The sequence below is a fragment of the Mustelus asterias genome, chromosome 21 (assembly GCF_964213995.1).
Source record: "Mustelus asterias chromosome 21, sMusAst1.hap1.1, whole genome shotgun sequence".
Classification (NCBI taxonomy): domain Eukaryota; kingdom Metazoa; phylum Chordata; class Chondrichthyes; order Carcharhiniformes; family Triakidae; genus Mustelus; species Mustelus asterias.
In genome coordinates, this window is record NC_135821.1 from 37,745,490 (window position 1) to 37,766,834 (window position 21,345).

At 46.7% G+C, this 21,345-nt stretch overlaps 1 protein-coding gene across 4 annotated transcripts in view; it reads right to left on the bottom strand.

Annotated features, from left to right (window-relative positions):
* LOC144509230 (protein eva-1 homolog B-like) overlaps nucleotides 1-21,345 on the bottom strand; it is an 87,423-nt gene that overhangs the window by 50,896 nt on the left and 15,182 nt on the right. Inside the window, exons 1-2 of one of the 4 annotated variants that reach the window (XM_078237782.1) lie at nucleotides 15,295-15,569; nucleotides 13,349-13,449 (exon numbers count right to left, since the gene is read on the bottom strand). The exons of 1 other annotated variant lie outside the window; for it this stretch is intronic. The gene's annotated coding sequence lies outside the window, so the exon portion shown is untranslated. Of the gene's footprint in view, nucleotides 1-13,348; nucleotides 13,450-14,863; nucleotides 15,137-15,294; nucleotides 15,570-21,345 lie in introns of those variants that run through there. 2 more of the 4 variants (XM_078237781.1, XM_078237780.1) reach the window with 2 other exon arrangements.

Consider the following 21,345-nt stretch of genomic DNA (forward strand, 5'->3'; position numbering starts at 1 on the left):
GTCAGTGCAGGCTTGGAGGGCCGAAGGGCCTGTTCCTGTGCTGTAATTTTCTTTGTTCTATCTGAAGAGCTGAATTCCTTTGCAACAGTCTGCAAACGCAGAGGAGCCAAGTGAGGACAGCACCACATGCGCGTCTGCTGCCCTGCAACACAATGTTACACTCATCAGGCAGTGATCGCATGGTGCTGCAATGCTGAGGAAATGTCTGGAAGGGGCATGTCATCACTGGCCGACAAGTTCAATTCCCCAACCGCAGGGCCTTGGCAGTGACTTCACTTCATCTGCAAGTTCTTGTATTTGGACATTGACTTCATCAACTGCATTAACACGATACCGATCACTAATCTCACTGACTAATCGTTGATGTTATGAAGCCCTTTGGCTGCGTTATTCTCGGGAAGAGAGAAATTTTCTGATTTCATTTGGGAGCTGACTCAGACAGAACGTGTCAAAAATCTGCTCACACATCAGGCAGGTGTGCCTGGCCCAGTTTCTGGTTTGCATTCACAGCAGGCGATGCTTCCTGCTGGGACTGTGATGGTTGAAGTTTTTCCATTAGGCGCCCACTCCAGACCTAGTGGCCGAACCTGACTGAACTCTGGTTCAAAATAAAAATGACCCTGGCAGGAACTCTCATTATACCACAGGCCTCTGTCATCCCCATATCATCTAATTAAAGCCAATAACACACATTCCACTGAAACAAACAAACAAAGCAAACACAAACTGTAGACATCAGAAAATATGAGAAACCCTCAGTAAGTCCAGCAGCATTTCTGGAGTAAGGAACAGAGGGGGTAACATGTCGCTGTGTGGACCTAAAGCTCAGCCTTGTTAAAGGGCTTGCAGCAATAAGGGCAACTCCTCTTTGTGACACCGAGGATGGGTTTCCAGTGTCTCTTATTTCATATTCAAATGAGAGCAAACGTCCTCAATGTTTATCCCATTCTGGTGGTATAACTTTTTTTATACAAGTTTATTTATTAGTGTCACAAGTAGGAAGTGAAAATCTGCTAGTCGCCACACTCTGGCGCCTGTTCGGGTACACCGAGGGAGAATTTAGCATGGCCAATGCACTTAACCAGCACGCTTTTCGGACTCTGGGAGGAAACCGGAACACCCGGAGGAAACTCATGCAGACACGGGGAGAACGTGCAGACTCCGCACAGACAGTGACCCAAGCCGGGAATCGAACCCGGATCCCTGGCGCTGTGAGGCAGCAGTGCTAACCACTGTGCCACCGTGCCGCCCTTGACAGAAACCCCTCTTACTGGCATAGGGGGAGGATTCTGTCAAAGGAGCAGGAGGCTCGTTTTCATTCCTGACCCGCTCTCTTGCCGGAGGAAGTTGCCGTTGTCTCTTTGTTCCTGCTCTCTTGCAGGCACTGCCAGTTGGGAATATCTCACCAATGAACCTGGCCTTCTACAGAATCTAGAAGATAACACAGCAGCTGGGCACCCGACCATGGAAGCTGGCGAATCACACCTGCCTGTCTTTGTCCTCACTCAACATCCACATCTGTGGGTGGTTTCCAGCAGGGGTGCGGTTTCTCCCTGCCTGCTTCTTCCACGGCCATTCGTCCAACCACCTTACTGGAGATCGGTTAACTCCAGGTTAATCTGTAGTCGATGTGGAGAACCTGCAGCTTGTTTAGCCGCGACGTTTTTAATTTAAGGGCTTTTCAGTTCTTTAGCTGAACCTCATCTCAGACAAATAGAAACAAGCCCACGTCAATACCAGAAACAATCAAAACATAGGATAGGTGGAGGCCATTCAGCCCCTTGAGCCTGCTCTGCTATTCAACAAGATCATGGCTGATATGCTGTCCTGGACTATATACCCAATGTTGGCCCATACTCCTTAATACCTTAACTTAACAGAAATCTACTAATCTCATATTTGAAATTGACCCGATCACAACTGCTGTTTGCAGACAGTTCTAACTTTGACCACCCTTCGCATGCAAGATGTTTCTTAACTTCACTTTGAAAAATCTGCCTCTAATTTTTAGAGTATGCCACCAAGTTCTACATTCCCCAGCTAGCAGAAATAGTTTCTCTCTCTCTAGCCTATCAGTTCCCCTTAATATGTTCAAAACGTCAATTATAATCAACCCTTAACTTTGCAAAATCCCAGAGGACATCACCCAATTTTGTGAAGGCTCTCCTGGCAATTTAACATCCGGGAGTCCAGGTATTGTTCCAGTGAATCTACACTGCACTCCCTCAAAGGCCAATCGCCTTCCTAAGATCTGGTGCCCAGATCTGAACATGGTATTCCACGTGTGGCCTAACCTGGTTTGGTATAGCTGTTGCAGGACATCTACTCCCTTTGTATTCTGGTCCTCAAGATTCAAAAGTTAGCATTCTGTTAACCTTTTGATCATCTTTTGGTTCTGTCCATGATATTTTAATGATCGGTGTACCCAGGTCTCTTGGCCCTCCTCCAGAATCAGAAAAGGCCAAGATTTAGTCTTCTCATTTAGTGATACGGAGGCAGAATGATGGCAAACCGATGCCTCCGACATTCTTCACCAGCCCTGTCAGGCTGGAGTGGAGACTGAAGCAAAGCGGTTGCTGACCCAAGATGGGGAAATACACAGCAAGGTAGACGCAGACGAGAACCGAAGCTTCTCCACCGAGACCTCACATCAATCCCGACTGCTTCAGAATCATTTCAAATCTTTTGCCCCCACCATCGGTGGGACAAAAACAAAACCGTGAAGTCAAATTCAAGAAGAAAATATGTCATGAATCACCCAGCGGAGAAGGAGGCCATTTGGCCCATTGTGCTCATGCCAGCTCTTTTTTAAAAAAGTCAATTAGTTCCACTTGCCTTCTCTTTTCCCAGGGTAATATATCCAATGCAACTTTGTAAGTTATTACTGATCTGCTTCCACCACATCTTCAGGCTATGCATTCCAGATCAAAAACATTTCTATCCCCCCACTGTTTGATCGATTGATGGGAAATGGAAAACCTTTCATTCCATATCAACAGCAGATTGAGTTTAGTCAGAGAAAATCCCTCCCTACATTGTGTCAGTATTATGCCTCAGCTCCAACCCTTACTGCACTTGTGTGGAAGTTCTCCAAATATCATAAGACATAGGAGCAGCATTAGGCCACTTGGCCCATCGAGTCTGCTCCGCCATTCAATCATGGCTGATATTTTTCTCGTCCCCATTCTCCTGCCTTTTCCCCCATAACCCCTGACCCCTTTATTAATCAAGAACCAATCTATCTCTGTCTTAAAGGCACTCAATCACCTGGCCTCCACAGCCTTCTGTGGCAAAGAGTTTCACAGATTCACCACTCTCTGGCTGAAGAAATTCCTCCTCATCTCTGTTTTAAAGGATCGTCCCTTCAGCCTGAGGTTGTGCCCTCTGGTTCTAGTTTTTCCTACCAGTGGAAACATCCTCCCCACGTCCACTCTATCCAGGCCTCGCAGTATTCTGTAAGTTTCAATAAGATCCCCCCTCATCCTTCTAAACTCCAACGAGTACAGACCCAGAGTCCTCAATTGTTCCTCATACGACAAGCTCTTCATTCCAGGGATCATTCTTGTGAACCTCCTCTGGACCCTTTCCAAGGCCAGCACATCCTTCTTTAGATATGGGGCCCAAAACTGTTCACAATACTCCAAATGGGGTCTGACCAGGGCCTTATGCAGCCTCAGAAATACGTCCCTACTATCAAGTGGACTTTACAACTAAATAATGCAGTTAAATGATCCAATCAGCTGTTGGCCGAGAGATAAATATTGGCCAGGACTCTGGGGAGAACTCCCCTGCTCACCTTCAGATTGGAGCACGGGATCTTCAACATCCACCCGAGAGAGCAGACGGAACATCTCAGCTGAATTATGGCACTTTGACAGTACCACAGAGTGTCTGCCTGGATTATGTACTCAAAGTCTTTGGATTGGGCCTTGGACACTGAGCTAGAGGAGAGAGTGCAAAGCTGATCCACATGCGGCTAACAGTGACCTTGCATCCACCTTGAAGAGGGCTCAACAAAGATTGTGCTGCGACCAACGTAGATGCACCTTTTATCCGGTGAGAGGTACGGACTTCCGAGTAGAGGAAAGAAAAACACCACACCGGTGCAGTGACGTTTGCTTGAAGTTGGGCGGCACAGTGGCAATTACTGCTGCCTCACAGCACCAGGGACCTGGGCTCGATTCCTGTCTTGGATCACTGTCTGTGTGGAGTTTGCACATTCTCCTGTGTCTGTGTAGGTTTCCTCCGGGTGCTCCGGTTTCGTCCCACAATCCAAAGATGTGCGGGTTAGGTGGATTGGCCATGTTAAATTGCCTCCTAGTTTTAGGGGGACTAGCTCGGGTAAATACATAAGGTTATGGGAATAGGGCCTGGGTGGGATTGTGGTCGGTGCAGCCTCGATGGGCCGAATGGCCTCCTTCTGCACTGCAGGATTCTATGATTCGGGCAGCATAGTAGCACAGTGGTTAGCACTGCTGCTTCACAGCTCCAGGGACCTAGGTTCGATTCCCGGCTTGGGTCACTGTGTGTGTGGAGTTTGCACATTCTCCTGGTGTCTGCGTGGGTCTCCTCCGGATGCTCCGGTTTCCTCCCACAGTCCAAAGATGTGCGGGTTAGGTTGATTGGCCATGCTAAACTTGCCCCTTAGTGTCCTGAGGTGTGTAGGTTAGAGGGATTAGCGGGTAAATATGTAGGGATATGGGGGTAAGGCCTGGGTGGGATTGTGGTCGGTGCAGACTCAATGGGCCAAATGGCCTCTTTCTGGACTGTAGGGTTTCTATGATTTCTATGATTCTAAGTTGTGCCTTAGCTCTGTTATTGGGAAGAAAACTTCATTCTGTAAGTGGTGCGCACTGTACTTGTCGGGGATTACTTTACATCGACAGTCAGTGTCGAAAATCAGTAGTGTTTTGTGGTGAGGTTGACGTGTTGTCAATGTGATTGAAGCAATAATAATATGGCGTGCAGGCTTTCAGTTTGCCGCTTCCTCTCTCTCTCTCTCACATTTGTAGATTGGCCTGGGAAGGATCAGACAAACATCAATGCACAAGAAGCATTCTTTCAGCATCCCAACCTCTCACCAGGCCCCAGCTCAGCAAATCACTCCTTGGACCCCAGTTATCTGATCAAACCTCAATACATTCTCTAAAATGTATGTATCTCCCTGGGAAATGCTAACACGATGCTATGTTGCCAGGTTGCAGCTGTACTGTCCCCCAGTGTCTTGCACAGGTCACTTACCAGAATGTCAATAAAAGCAATTAAAAATACTTTGGGAATGCAGGGGTATGCGACTTAAAACCATAACTGTTCCTTCTAAAATTGCTGAGAATTTTGTTAAACGTCGAGCAAATCGCAGTGACACAATTAGAAAAGAACTCCACATTGGAGTCACTCAGATGGGAACCATGTATTAGCCCTGTTGTGGGTGGATTAGAGGTTTATAGGAATGATACCTAGGCTTAAAGGGTGCAAAGACTGGCTGTATTAACTTGGCTCCTTCTCACCTGAAGTCAGAAGATTAAGGGCTGATCTAATCAAGATGTCCACAATGAGAAAAAGATGCAGTAGAAACAAGAAACAATTTCTTCTGCTGGGATAGATGTAATCTATCACATTAAAACTAGATCCCGTCTGGCCGGAGGTCAAATCAGGAAGGATTTTTTTCCCGCACGAATAAAGTGAAAATCTGGAACTCTCTCCTCAAACTTCACTGGCTGGGGGCCAATTCAAATCTTCAAGGCTGGGGACAGGAAATTTTTCCAAGGGTGTCACAGGGTATGATCAAATGCTTTAACTTTAAAGTGGATTTATTAGTGTCACAAGTAGGCCTACATTAACACTGCAATGAAGTTACTGCGAGAATCCCCTAGTCGCCACACTCCGATGCCTGTTCAGGTACACTGAGGGAGAATTTATCATGGCCAATGCACCTAACCAGCACGGACTGTGGGAGGAAACCGGAGCACCCGGAGGAAACCCATACAGACACGGGGAGAACGTGCAGACTCCGCACAGTGACCCAAGCTGGGAATCGAACCTGGGATTGTGAGGCTGCAATGCCAACCACTGTGCCACCCCTAATTGGTATTTGAGATGTAGATCAACCATGATCTAACCGAATTGTGGAATAAGATCACAGGGTTGAATGGTCTCTTCCCGTGTTGAGCCGGACTATTGGGCTCCGTCATTAGTGCCTTGGACCAGAATGTGACAGAACAATTAGAGGTGGCCCATTGGGTTATTCACCCTTAGCAACTGCAAACAGACTGCTCATTCAGACACACGCATTCAGGGCAGGTTACCCTCGTAACGATAGCCATAAGTCAAGATAAACACGGCAAACATATAAATATAACTTTGCAGCATTCCTTAGTATCTCACTCCGAGGTTTGGGAAGAAATCCTTACTACACAGTCTGGAATGATTTTTTAGAAGCAACTGTCATATTGCAGGATTTGGGATCATTTTTCCACAGAAAGGATTGGGAAAAGAGTTGTATTTTATAAAGTTGTGGTTTTAAAGCAAATGTCCATATAGCTTTCTTTAAAAAAACTTGAGCAAAGAGGTGACTAAGAAGCTAATGGTAAACCATTGGGATGGTTTCAGCAAGACTGATACACAGAGACAATACACTAGCCCGTCTGGATCACGCCCATTGTGGGGGGCAGTCTCTGGAGCCGGTCACTCAGCAGGAATTGTCTGTACAGGCTAATGCGCGTTATCACACACGAGGCTTGAGAAGCTCAGGAAATAAAGGCTTTTATTTGCTGTAACAATGCAGCTACTAATTATATACACGATCCCAGACTGAGGGGTCCCAGACAGAGCAGAGACCTTTATACCTCTCCCAGGAGGCGGAACCCGGAGCCCGATTGGGATGTACCACAATAACTATAATACAAGGTGTAACAGCCCAACCCTAACCCCAACAGCAACAAATAGAACAACCCATCCCTAACCCCAACAGCAACATATATACATACTTGTAGTACTGGCCAGACCCTGGCTCAGTACTATCTAGTGGGAACCAACGATGGTTCACCACACAGGCTCACTCCACTGATTACGACAAAATAAAGACTCTGGAATTATCACAAAACTCTGCAGACTAGAGAAATTCACTCCAGTTTTTTTCAGCGAGCGACCCCATGCAATTTTCCCACGCTTTGTCAACATTTTTGGTGTGGAGATGCCGGCGTTGGACTGGGGTGGGCACAGTAAGAAGTCTCACAACACCAGGTTAAAGTCCAACAGGTTTATTTGGTATCATGAGCTTCCGGAGTCTCAGGCTCCATCATCCACTCACCTGATGGAGCGAGACTCTGAAAGTTTGTGCTGCCAAATAAACCTGTTGGACTTTAACCCGGTGTTGTGAGACTTCTTACAACATTTTTGGTAGCAGAGAGTTTCACGCTTGGGGGGTGGTGGGGGCGGGTGGTGAAGGAGCTCCAGTTTTCAGACTTTTGTGACGCTTTAGAATTTTTAGGGGGGAAATTCTGCCCACTGTGTACAAGTCTACACGGTATATGGGTCACCTGTCAACACCCCCCCCCCCCACAAACCCACCCATAGACACCCCTGATCACCAGCTCCCTACAGACACCCCCAAGACACCCTCCATAGTGCCCCTCCATCATTGGCACCAACTCCCACCCTCTAATACAGAGTTTCCCCCTTCTTTCCCTTCCTACCCACCCCCCTCCAGTCTGGTTCTGCCCACATCTAACCCTCCCCTGTGAGGCCCCGCCCCCTTGGCACTGCCCAGTTTCCCACTGGTGAGGTCGGAAAGCCAAGTGAGCCCGGACAATAGCATCAGGAGCTCGCTAAACATATTTAAATCAGGATATAAATATTTAAATCAGCTCGCGCCCTTCCCTGACGCGAGGCTGATCACGTCACAGGAGTGGCACTGGAAGATCGCCACCTGCCAGGCGCAAATCTGATTTTTTGGTTCCCTTTCAAATTTTGCAACCCCGATTTCAAATGATATCTCATCCAGTCTCAGAAAGACAGGATTTAGGAAATTAATGGAAAGTTATTCTGTTCACGTAAATCAAGGTGACCTAGATTTTGTATCATGCTGCAAAATTATTAACCATTGCTCTTTATGTTCACTTACCGCCAGATTAAACCACTTAATGTTTCATTTTGGCCTTATCTTACTAAAGTTGACAATCCAAAGCACAAATGAGGACATGTGTGACATGCTTTCTATTCAATTTATATGTAAAGGAAGACACATTGTTCGACTGCCTGGACTATCATGTCAATAGATACTGCGCATTGTGAGTTAACTAAGGAGCATAACATTGGATCGACTTATAGGAGTGACACTGAATTAGAGATGGTATCCACAGCAACACAAACTTATTGCTGGTACTTCTAATGGTATCACAAGTAGGCTTACATTAACACTGCAATGAAGTTACTGTGAAAATCCCCTAGTGGCCACATTCTGGCACCTGTTCAGATACACCGAGGGAAAATTTAGCATGGCCAATGCACCTAACCAGCGCGTCTTTCGGACTGTGGGAGGAAACCGGAGCACCCGGAGGAAACTCACGCAGACATGGGGAGAACGTGCAAACTTCACACAGACCACCATCCGAGGCCGGAATTGAACCCGGGTCCTAAGTGCTGTGAGGCAGCAATGCTAACCACTGTGCCACCTCATGCTGCAGCACCCACCTAAAAGTCACATGTCCCTCATGCGTCCCAGAACAGTCATAGGAAAGGTAGTCTGTGACTGCATTAAGTGGAGATAGGCATTGAGTGAATCTCTTCTGGGTCTTTTGGCTAAGGTCAAGCATAGGATCAAGCCCAAGATCAGATGTAATGACTGTTCTTGGGTCTAGTATGTCTCTCTTGTGGGGACCATGTATTGGATTCAATTTGAATTGTTTTTTTGGAGCAAGCATTGAGATGGTTAAGGGCTTGCCTTGTCCACTCTGCACATTGGCTTTGTAACTTGCCGGAGTGTGGCAACTAGGGGATTTTCACACTTAACTTCATTGCAGTGTTAATGTAAGCCTACTTGTGACACTAATAAATAAACTTTAAAACCTTCCACGGGGTGGGGGAGGTGGAAGAGACTGGCTTGTTCTGAAAACCCTTCTTTGTGGAATTCCATTAATGTTACAACACAGAGCCTGACTTACTGTGTGCCAATGCTGATGTTCCAGGTGAGTCTCCACCCACCTTTGCTCATTTAACCTTCTATTTTAAGTAGCATTCCCCTAAAAGCATCAATGTTATTTGGCTCAAGTTCTGAGTAAAGAAATTTCTTCTGAATTCCCTTACGACTAACTCATTTTTAATGACCCTTATTTCCATCTCTCCAGCAAGCGGAAAGATTTTCCCCATGTCTTCCCCCATCAAACCCTTTCATAATCCCAATGACATCCGCAATAATTTGCTTACTTCCATCAATCTTCCCTTTTCGATAGAAAAGAACCCACACTTATTCATTCATTCCCAATGCAGCGCACCCTCAATTCTGACATTATCCTTGTAAATCTTCATTACACTGTGTCCAGTGCTCCTATACCCTTTTTATAATACAGGGACCTTCTGCACAGTACTCTAAATCTGATCTAAAACTAGGTTTTAAGTAACTTTAAATGCTGGGAAATCTCAGCGATGCTGTCAGACCTGCTGAGATTCTCCAGCATTTTCTGCTTTTGTTTCAAATTTCAGCATCCACAGGATTTTGCTTTTATTTAAAGGTAACTTTTTTCCTTTCTCGTCATCTAGAAATGAACCACACTGCTTTATTTCTATTGAATTTGGTGCCGTCAACTTGTATCGCTTCTTTTAATCTGTGAATATCTTTGAACCACAGCCCAAGTTAGACATATTTTCTAAGCAGAATATCATCCCATTATTCCTCCAACCGCCTCATACTTATATTCAAACTCTTTCTCCATTTACACATCCATTCTGCAAGTTTATTAATATCTTCATTAATTGTACGCAGCAGTCTCTCAGTATTAACCACACATGCCCCATAAATCTGCTATTATCCTTCTGATTCCACAGTCTAAATTATTTATGTAAATACTGAATCAAAAGAGAAGCCTGCCTGGCAACAAGAAAAAGTGGCTCGTGACAGTTCAGTAACTGAGCACCATTGGCAGAATGTTACTGTTGAGAAAGAAATAGTAGTGTCTTTTACAACCTCAGAATGGTTCAAAGTGCTTATCATAGAATCCCTACAGTGCGGAAGGAGGCCATTTGGCCCATCGAGCCTGCACCAACAGCAATCCCACCATGGCCCTATCCCCATAACCCCACGTGTTAAGGCTGCCAATCCCCAGCACTAAAGGGGCAATTTAGTATGGTCAACTAACCTAGCCCTTACATAGTTGGAGTGTGGGAGGAAACCAGAGCACCCAGAGGAAACCCACGCAGACACAGGGAGAACGTGCAAAGTCCACATTCGTTTTTATTTGTTCATGGATGTGGGCGCCACTGGCTGGGCCAGCATTTATTATCCATCCCCAAGGGCATTTAAGAGTCAATCACCTTGCTGTGGGTCTTGAGTTACATGTAGGCCAGACCGGGTAAGGGTGGCTGATTTCCTTCCCTAAAAGGGCATTAGTGAACCAGATGGGATGTTCTGACAATTGACAATGGCTGTAGGGTCATCATTCGACTTTTAATTCCAGATTTTTATTGAATTCAAATTTCACCATCTGTCATGGTGGGATCCGGGCTTGGGTCCCCAGAGCATTTCCCTGGGTATCTGGATTACTAGTCCAGTGATAATTACACCACTATACCACTGCCTCCCCTCCAGTCACCCGAGGCCGGCACAGAACCCGGCTCTCTGGCGAATGTGAGGCAGCAGCGCTAACCACTTTGCCGCCAGATTTTTGAACTTTAATCCAGCTGTAATACAGAAATGTGGCAGCCAATTTTCACACAGCAAATTCTCACGAATAGCAATGAGATCATGATAATAGGTATTGTGGGTCAATCCACAGCATGTGGACTGCAGCGATTCAAGAAGGCAGCTCACCACCACTTTCTCAAGGGCAACTAGAGATGGGCAATAAATGCTGATGTGGAGATGCTGGCGTTGGACTGGGGTAAACACAGTAAGAAGTCTAACAACACCAGGTCCAACAGGTTTATTTGGTAGCAAATCTCCACATCATGACTACCATGGACACTGCAAACTGCCGGCTCCAAGTGGAGAGGATCTCCAAGAAGATCACGCATATCGACCAGCACGCTCCAAAAGCTAGTGGCATTTGCTACCAAATAAACCTGTTGGACTTTAACCTGGTGTTGTTAGACTTCTTACAATAAATGCTGGCCAGCCAGCGATGCCCATGTCACACAAGTGAATAATTCTTTTTAAAAATTTATTTTTAGTGATGTTAGTTGAGGACTGGGCATCAGAGGAACTATCCCGATTCTTACGATAGCGCTGTGGGATCTTTCACAGCAACACAAGAGAGAAACTGTACTTTGGTTTAACAATGTCTCACCTGAAAGATAACTTGCAGGATTTTCTGGCCTCGCTCATCCCGAAACCGTAAAATCCTGTTCGAGGTCAATGGACCTTTCCAAGGTCTGATCCTCACCCGCTCCGATTCCCATGGCGGGCGAGACTGTAAAATTCCAACCAACACCTCCAACAGTGTAACCTTCCCTCAGCACTGCACTGAAATGTCATCCTGAATTGTGTGGCTAAGTCACTGGACTGGGATCTGAACCTGAACCCACAAATCTTCTGACTTAGAAGCGAGAGTGCTACCCACTGAGTCACGACAGACACCTGGCCAGTGCCAGGGTCCCAGTCTGGCTGTGCCAAGCTAGCACTGCCAAACTTTGGGCCTCTCTATAATGAAGCCTAGCATCCCTGGTAGGGATGTGTTCGGCACAACTTGTGGGCCGAAGGGCCTGTTTGTGCTGTAGTTTTTCTGTTTCTATTCACACAGATCACTTAAACCTCAAGGAGATCCAAGGCAGTGAATCAAACTGTATTTCTTGGCAGAAATGAAAACGGAAGGATGCGTCTGAGGAATTAGCAGTCTACTATCTCAAAGGAGTTACCCTGTTAAACATCTTATGTTCATTGTTTGGGTGTCTTTGAAGCAGTGCAATCATTCAGATGTTTGAATCCAGCTCAGTTCTGGCGGCCTGTGCTCACTTGGTCTCCTGGTTCCCTGCACTGATGAATTATGAAGGTAAGAAATTAAATATTTAAAACTCTTGAAAATGAGCTTAGTGAGTGCATCAGTGACAGATCAGTCACAAATTCATCTGAGTGTATCAATTTTACTACAATCCCTGTTATACGTACGTACCAATATGTACGCCAGCAACTACCCATTAGGGGCGGCATGGTGGCACAGTGGTTAAGCACTGCTGCTCACAGTGTCAGGGACCCAGGTTCGATTATTGGCTTGGGTCACTGTCTGTGTGGCGTTTGCACATTCTCCCCGTGTCTGTGTGGGTTTCCTCCCAGAGTCCAAAAATGTGCGGGTTAGGTGCATTGACCCGAACAGACACCAGAGTGTGGCGACTAGGGGAATTTCACGGTAACTTCATTGCACTGTTAATGTAAGCCTTACTTGTGACTAACAAATAAACTTTACCTTTAAAGCTGTTTTTTTACAAATGCATGATCTTTCCAACTGTCGTAGATACTCTTCAGTGTCGATGCTGGAGTATTTCAGGACCAATTGCAACATAAACACATGAAGAGCTGTCATTGCACCTTTGTTAGGCTTTCTGGTTTCAGTGCAGTTAAGTGAGGGCAAATTATGTAATGCGATGTACGGCAGAATCCAATACCAGTGTAGGGAACATCTTCCAATGCAAACAGGGGAAGGGGATGCTGGTGCATTGACTGGGGTTATGAAGGGCATTGGAGAAAGGTAGCACACAGAGATCAATCGCCCAAATAGCATGATTAAAAAGGCCAGTCAGTAAAAGAATAATTAACGTGTCCCGCTAACAGGTTGCATTAGAGTTGGTCTCTCTGGAAACCGGTTTCTATTCAGGAGGTGAATTTACCCCATTAGACAGAGACTCTCTCTCTCTCTCCCCAGTGTGCTGAATGGGTGAATAAGTGTCCGTGTTTGCACCATGACTGTCAAACTGGCAATAGGCTGTTTCTGTCAATCTGGATAATCACTGCTGCTTTTCTCTTCTGTGGTGCCTAATATCACATTGTACTGATTAATACAGGACAGTTACTGGAAACTGAGACGCTTTTGCAAACAGACAATTGCAACATTTAAGTGGTTAATTTTACTGTATGGAACTCGCAGTAAAGTTCACCGCTGCAACAAATTCATGGAATAACCTTTGCACCGATAGTTCCTCTTACCCCTTCCCGAAATTCTGCAACTTTCAGTCCACAGCAAGAACCCTCCTTTTCTTCAGCCAGACGCTATAAGTGAGCCAGCTCTGTTTAGATTGTGCAGAGATCTGGAGTAACAACATTTAAATAACAAATTATATAGGGTGAGATTTTAACTCACTCAAAACCCATTCATTTACACCAGAGTTAAAATCAGCCCCCCCCCCTTCTCACTCTGTAGAATTCATCTTCACTCAAAATTGTATCCATTTCAATCCAGTTTCTCAGACCCCCCCATCCCAGCATCAGTTCCCAGACCCCCCCATCCCAGCATCAGTTTCCAGACCCCCCATCCCAGCATCAGTTTCCAGACCCCCCCATCCCAGCATCAGTTTCCAGACCCCCCCCACCTTGTCCCAGTGTCAGTTTCTCAGACCCCCCCATCCCAGTGTCAGTTTCCAGAACCCCCCCATCCCAGTCAGTTTCTCAGACCCCCCATCCCAGTGTCAGTTTCCAGAACCCCCCCATCCCAGTCAGTTTCTCAGACCCCCCCTAATCCCAGTGTCAGTTTCCAGAACACCCCCATCCCAGTCAGTTTCTCAGACCCCCCTAATCCCAGTGTCAGTTTCTCAGACCCCCCCCGCCCCCCCCCCCCCGTCCCAGTGTCAGTTTCTCAGACCCCCTCCCCGTCCCAGTGTCAGTTTCTCAGACCCCCCCTCCCAGTGTCAGTTTCTCAGACCCCCCCCATCCCAGTGTCAGTTTCTCAGACCCCCCCAATCCCAGTGTCAGTTTCTCAGACCCCCCCAATCCCAGTGTCAGTTTCTCAGACCCCCCCCAATCCCAGTGTCAGTTTCTCAGACCCCCCCCAATCCCAGTGTCAGTTTCTCAGACCCCCCCCAATCCCAGTGTCAGTTTCTCAGACCCCCCCCCAATCCCAGTGTCAGTTTCTCAGACCCCCCGCAATCCCAGTGTCAGTTTCTCAGACCCCCCGCAATCCCAGTGTCAGTTTCTCAGACCCCCCGCAATCCCAGTGTCAGTTTCTCAGACCCCCCCCCAATCCCAGTGTCAGTTTCTCAGACCCCCCCCCAATCCCAGTGTCAGTTTCTCAGACCCCCCCCCAATCCCAGTGTCAGTTTCGCAGACCCCCCCAGTTTCCAGCTCCCCTCCCCCAGTGTCCAGCTCCCCTCCCCCAGTGTCAGTCATTTGTTTCACTGGGAATCCTCTCAGTTCCATGTGAAAGCTCTCACTTATGTAAAAATAAATCTGAACAATATTTAGGATCAGATGTCCCCATAGACTCGGAAGCTCATGGGAAAGGGTTAACTCAGCAAAGTAAATGAGAGCAGTTACAATGCAGTCACCTCACACACTAATAATTACACTCTGTTCATTCCTTTAACACAAGTCTGGTTCTGTTGAATTGAGATTATTTTGTTGATAGTAAATTAGCTCTGATTGGAGTTTGCCCCGTGTCTCGGATACTCTCTCAGCGAGTACAAAAATCGACCGGAAAGTCAAAAATATCTCCCAGCTCATACCGACCTTAAAAAATCCAACAGCCCAGTCTGCGGCTCAGCGACCCGAAAGGGTCTTCTCGTTGGGTTCTCATTCAGGGAGCGAGCCCTCTGCTCAGTCTAAGCAGCGTACAGTGAGGCTCTGATGCTCAGACTGTCTTAACAGTAAAGCAAAGTGTCCCTGTAATCATAGACTGTCTGCAAGAATCTCTCACTCTCGTTCTCTCCCAGCGAGCAGTTTGCAAATTGAAGGTGGACCGACTTCCTTCCAGATGTTCCCAGACACACATCAGCTAATTGCAGAGACCGGTGGGAGGGGAGAGGGAGGAAGTGTGGAGAGGGGTGGGGGGAGGAAGGAATGCTGACTCCACATGACCTGGAGGAGAAGGGGATGTACCGGGGGGGCGGGGGGGGGGGAGAAGAACCCCCCCCTCCCCAAAAAAGGAAAAACTCACTCACCAGGTTAGCAGTAGCAGCAATAGTTCCCCCCCGAGCCTCTCCCTTGCTTGCTGCCTTGTCCTCTCGCTGCTTATAGTGTCTGCAGAGCCGGGGAACCAGTTGACAGCAGCCAGAAGCCCTTTGGCTGGGAATTGGGAAAAGAAAAGGTCTGTTTAGCATTAAGGCAGCAGCAACAGGAAATACTTGCCAAAGGGGTTGGTGTATTCCCCTGTGCTGAGTGCAGCTCACAGTGTGGCTTATTTCATACTCTCCCCAGGTCCAAGCCCTGGTGTACTGAGTGTAATTATACCTTATTTAAACCCAAAGAAACACTTTTGAGCTATTTGGAGGGAGGAGATTATAAACGTCACAGAGAAAGCAGGAAAATGCTTATAGAGAGTCACATTGTGCAGTGCTGTTAATAACTGCAACCCTAGGTGAACAATTGATTTCAGCTCATTATGAACTAGGAGTAGGTAGGCCACTCTGCCCCTCGAGCCTGCTCCGCCATTCAATAAGATCATGGCTGATCTGATTGTAACCTCGTTCCCCCGATAACCTTTCAGCCCCGTGCTTAACAAAAATCTGTCTACCTCCGCTTTAAAAATATCCAAAGCCTTTGCTCCACCATCATTGGGGAAGAGAGTTTCAAAGACTCACAACCTTCTGGGAGAAATATTCTCACCTATACAAGGCAAACATTTGTGCAGTTTTCCCAAGTGACCTTTAATTGAATATTGGTACAAATTATTGTTTGGATATGATATATCCTGACTCCAACCTTCATGATCTGTGTTTAAACTGAACTGAAACTGATGGGATTAGGTTTCCTTTCTTGTGGCCTTGCTTGGGGAGGTTCAAGTTACTCCCTAGTGGGCGCAACTCCACAATGCCCTGAAGAAGTGCCCTATTTGGCAGCAAGTTGACTGTCTCACTTAGACTGGTACTGGTGGTAGAGAATGGAATTAAGCCACAATGGTGCTGCAGTGGACAAGGTTAGAATCATAGAATCGCTACAGTGCAGAAAAAGGCCATTCGGCCCATTTGAGTCTGCACCGATCACAATCCCACCCAGGCCCTATTCCTGTAACCCCACATATTTCCCCTGCTAATCCACCGATGCTAGGGTCAATTTAGTATAGCCAATCAACCTAACCCGCACATCTTTGGACTGTGGGAGGAAATTGGAGCACCCGGAGGAAACCCACACAGACATGGGGAGAACATGCAAACTCCACACAGTGACCCAAGGCTGGAATTGGACCCAGGTCCCTGGCACTGTGAGGTAGCAATGCTAACCACTGTGCTGCCCCAGATTGAAACTGAGGGGCGAATTTTATCATCCAGCCCACCATGGGAATCAGAGCAGGCGAGGGATGGACCATGGAAAGGTCCGTTCACCTCGGGTGGGATTTTCCGGTTTTGAGGCGAGCAAGGCCAGAAAATCCAGCCCCGAGTGCTGGAAGCTTTAACAGTATTTAAAAGCAAAATCAGGAAACACGGGGTTTACCCAAGTCAGGCAGCATCTGTAAAGAGAGGAAAATGTGACTGTTCCAGATCCAGCCCTTCATCATTGAATTTTTCTGTCAGAGTAAGGCTAATGCTGCACACTGTTTTTGTTGCAGAAATAATGCAGCATCTTCAGCTGAGGGAAAATGCAAGGTTTAATTTCACAATAACTTCACTGTTGTGTTAATGTAAGCCTTATTTGTGACTAATAAGTAGGAGCAGCACGGTGGCACAGTGGTTAGCACTGCTGCCTCACAGCGCCAGGGACCAGGGTTTGACTCCCGGCTTAGGTCGCTGTCTGTGCAGAGTCTGCACATTCTCCGAGTGTCTGCGTGGGTTTCCTCCGGGTGCTCCGGTTTCCTCCCACACTCTGAAAGACGTGCTGGTTAGGTGAATTGGCCATGCTAAATTCTCCCTCAGTGTACCCGAACCGGTGCTGGAACGTGGCAACTAGGGGAATTTCACAGTAACTTCATTGCAGTGTTAATGTAAGCATTACTTGTGACTAGTAAATTAAATTAACTTTAAATATCCGAAGTTCCTGGCAGAGCTGTACTGCCCCATTGCTAACATGCATTGAATATCTTGAAGTTGTTGTAATCGCATGATAAATATGAATTAAGCTTGCAGCAGATATTTAAGGCTGGCAATAAGTGCAAGTACCTTTTAACAATGTGCTGTGTTAATTACTGTGGATTAACCTCTCTGGCACTGAAAATTAACTATTGCATTTGTGGATTCTCAAGTTATGAATAGCTGGAGATCTTAAACATGTTCAATTTTAATTTTTATACATTTCTTCCCTTACTTTGCCTTTCTAATCTGTCGCTCTCTTAATCTAATCTTTCATTCCCTCTCCATTTATTTTTCTGATCTGATTTGAGGTTGTATTCACCCGCTCCGATTCACTCACTTCCCAGGTGCCCGGGGGGAATCTTATAGCCATTCACGCCTGCGGTATTTTCTGGTCCTGCTGCAGTGAACGGAGACTTGGCTGAGCACCAAATTCTCCGTCCTCACTTGCAGCGGCCGCAGGGTGTGAACAGCCGGTAAGATCGCGCCCGCCATCTCCATCACTGCACATTATCAACTCTCACTTTCTGCCACTTGGTCGGCAGTGCTTCCTTTGAGTTGAAGGGTGGAGGGGCAAGTGTAATGAATGGTGTCATGCTGCAGCAGACTCTGCAGTACAATGGCACAGTGGTTACCACTGTTGCCTCACAGCTCCAGAGACCTGCATTCGATTCTCGGCTTGGGTCACTGTCTGTGTGGTGTCTGCACGTTCTCCCCATCTCTGTGCGGGTTTCCTCTGGTTGCTCCCGTTTCCTCCCACAGTCCGAATGACGTGCTGGTTGGGTGCATTGGCTATGCTAAATTCTCCCTCAGTGTACCCGAACAGGCGCCGGAGTGTGGCGACTAGGGGATTTTCACAATAACTTCATTGCAGTGTTAATGTAAGCTTACTTGTGACATTAGTAAATAACTTTAAACTCCTAGATGCACAGCTTATAAAATGGAGAAGTGGAAAAAGGAGATAACACATACTTGGAACGAAGGAAGGAAGAGATATAAAAGTGATTAGGTACAGAACGGGAAGATTGGACACTGAGCAGGTAATCAGATACTATACAAGAAATCAGATGGTGTACATAAAATCAGATAGTGTATACACGCACATCACTGCACAAGGTATCGGATACCCTGGCAGTTACGAATTTGATAACATTTGGATTTTTTATTCATTCAAAGGATTGTGGCCATTGCTGGCAAGGCCAATATTTGTTGCCCACCCTGAATTGCCCTTCAGAAGGTGGTGATGAACCACTGCAGGCCATGTGGTGTAGGTACAGCCACAGTGCTGATAGCGTGTTGCAGAATTTTGACCCGCGACAGTGAAGGAGCACCAATGTATTTCCAAGTCAGGAGGGTATGCAGCTTCGAGGGGAACCTGGCAGCGGTGATGGTGTTCCCATTGGAAAGCTACAGCGTTGACCAGTGTCTCCGCTCAGTGCCCTTTACATTTTTCTGCGCAGCTGTGCCTGCATCGTAACCTCAAGGTGCTGAGGGGGATCTTTTGGGTTGGTGGACAATTGTATGGAGCTTTGGAGAGGACGTTGATCTGCTGTCCTTCTTCTGGTTGTTAGAGATTGTGGGATTGACATGATTAAGTGCTAAATGACAGAAATATATTGGCACATTGAGAAGAAATTATAAACCATGGGGGAACAATTGGAGTGGGTATAAAACCTCTCACATGCAATGCACACTCCATACTGTTCAGTACATTGCCTTAAAACCATGCAAAATCCTTTTGTTTCCAATTTTGGCAAAAATATTTGTGCCAGTGTGCCAGTGACCCAGATTCAATTCCGGACTTGGGTGTCTGTGTGGAGTTTGCATGTCCTCCTCGTGTTTGCATGGGTTTCCACCGGGTGTTCTTTTTTCTTCCTACAGTCCAAAGATGTGTAGGTTAGGTGGATTGGCCACGCTGAATTACCCCTTAGTGTCAGGGGGACTATCAGGGTAAATGCATGGGACTGTGGGGATAGGGCCTGGGTGGGGTTGTTGTCAGTGCAGGCTCAATGGGCTGAATGGCCTCCTACTGCACTATAGGGATTCTATGATTCCTACTAAATCATTAGCCTGTAGTAGTGACTTTCTATATCATTGGATTTCCACTCTCCGGATCATCTCCGAGAAGCCTTCCTTCTCCATTTGGCTGTTCCAGTTAAATCCAGAATTGGTTCCTCCATACCCTTTCACTTCATTGTCTCCAATATCATTGCAGGAAAGGCCCCAAAAATAATTCATCGGGTGAAAGGTCAATTCTAAATCCGTTCTCCTTTGGGCGCATTCCAACACCACTCCCAGAGGGTTCCTGGGTGCAATTTTCCCTTGAATGTCACAGCAGAAATTGACAAGAATCAGTTCCACTTAGTTTGGCTCTTTCCGTCTGGGATTTGCACCATCACATCATGGCTTAGAGACGCACTTTATCGGGAGATCATTATCATTTTGTAAACAGAGATTCAGCAATTCTCCAACTTTCATCATTCTCTTTTCTGTTTTTCTGCTGCTATCTGATTTTCTGGATTTCCAGAAGCTACTAATATTTTGCCCGTGGGGTCATTCTTCATGTATGTGCTTTGGCAATGATGAATATTTAACAAAGTGGGCCGTTACAACCCAGATTCTCTCCTCTGGTAACTGTGCAGGACACCCAACAGAAGAATCGCAAGTTAGGCCATGGCCCCAGTACCCTGGGTCATAAACGTTAAGAGCCCCTGGTTGGTACTTTGGGAGTGAGATTGTTGTCTACCTCCAGTATAGGTGTTGATGTATGACCGAGTGTGGCCATTGACATGCTGGGAGATCCCCATATCATGAATTCCACCTTTCCCAGTCCTCCGTGGGAACACCAGATGGCTTGGCATACCTGGTCAATCCCAGAATACCATGCCATCAAGTGGCAGATGCCAGGAATACCAGAATTGCAACCCAGATCACCAAAGAGAGATACCAGGAAATGTGACAAGGTGGCAGTGTATTTCCAAGTCAGGTCATCTCAGGTCCTGGCTGAAGAATAAATATTGACCAGGACAACTGAGTAGAACTCCCCTGCTCCTTTCGAAATAGTGAAGGACTCTTTTACTGGAGAGACACGATGGGCGGCACGGTGGCACAGTGGTTAGCACTGCTGTTTCACAGCTCCAGGGACCTGGGTTCGATTCCCGGCTTGGGTCACTGTCTGTGTGGAGTTTGTACATTCTCCTCGTGTCTGCGTGGGTTTCCTCTCGGTGCTCCGGTTTCCTCCCACAGTCCAAAGATGTGCGGGTTAGGTTGATTGGCCATGCTAAAATTGCCCCTTAGTGTCCTGAGATGCGTAGGTTAGAGGGATTAGAGGGATAAGGGGGTAGGGCCTGGGTGGGATTGTGATCGGTGCAGACTCAAAGAGCCAAATGGCCTCTTTCTGCACTGTAGGGTTTCTATGATTCTATGAACCTGGGCTTATGCTCTAATGTGAAAGAAGGTATCTCTGACAGTGTAGCACTCCCTCAGTGCTGCACTCGAAGGACACTCTGCATTTTGTACTCAAGTCTCTAGAGGTCTCAGAAATATATCTCCCTCTGTCACAGGAATGCATTAATGCTGGGATCTATGTCTAGACACAATTGATACCTTCTTCCTTACTATCGTAACACATTGAAATGAAAAGCCAAACACAACTCCAGCCTCTAACCGCGGCGGGACATATTGGACACAGACGAGCTCATGATTTTCAAGTTTGAAGTTCAGCTATTGAATTCCTCGGAGAAGAGGCACCGTCCCAACATGTGCAGAATCAATTTAATCACAGGCCGTTTGAGGAGGCAGATAAATCAATGAGCCACAATCACATACAAGGGAGCGGATAGGTCTGCAAGCACAAAGCCACTTTTGACAACTCGGATTTAAGACGACAACAGGTCACAAGTTTAAACGCTTCTGCCCTACAGTTGTAAAAGATGTGATCGAATAAAGTTCCCATTCATGATGGTTGTTTTCCCGTTGAGTTATCAAGTT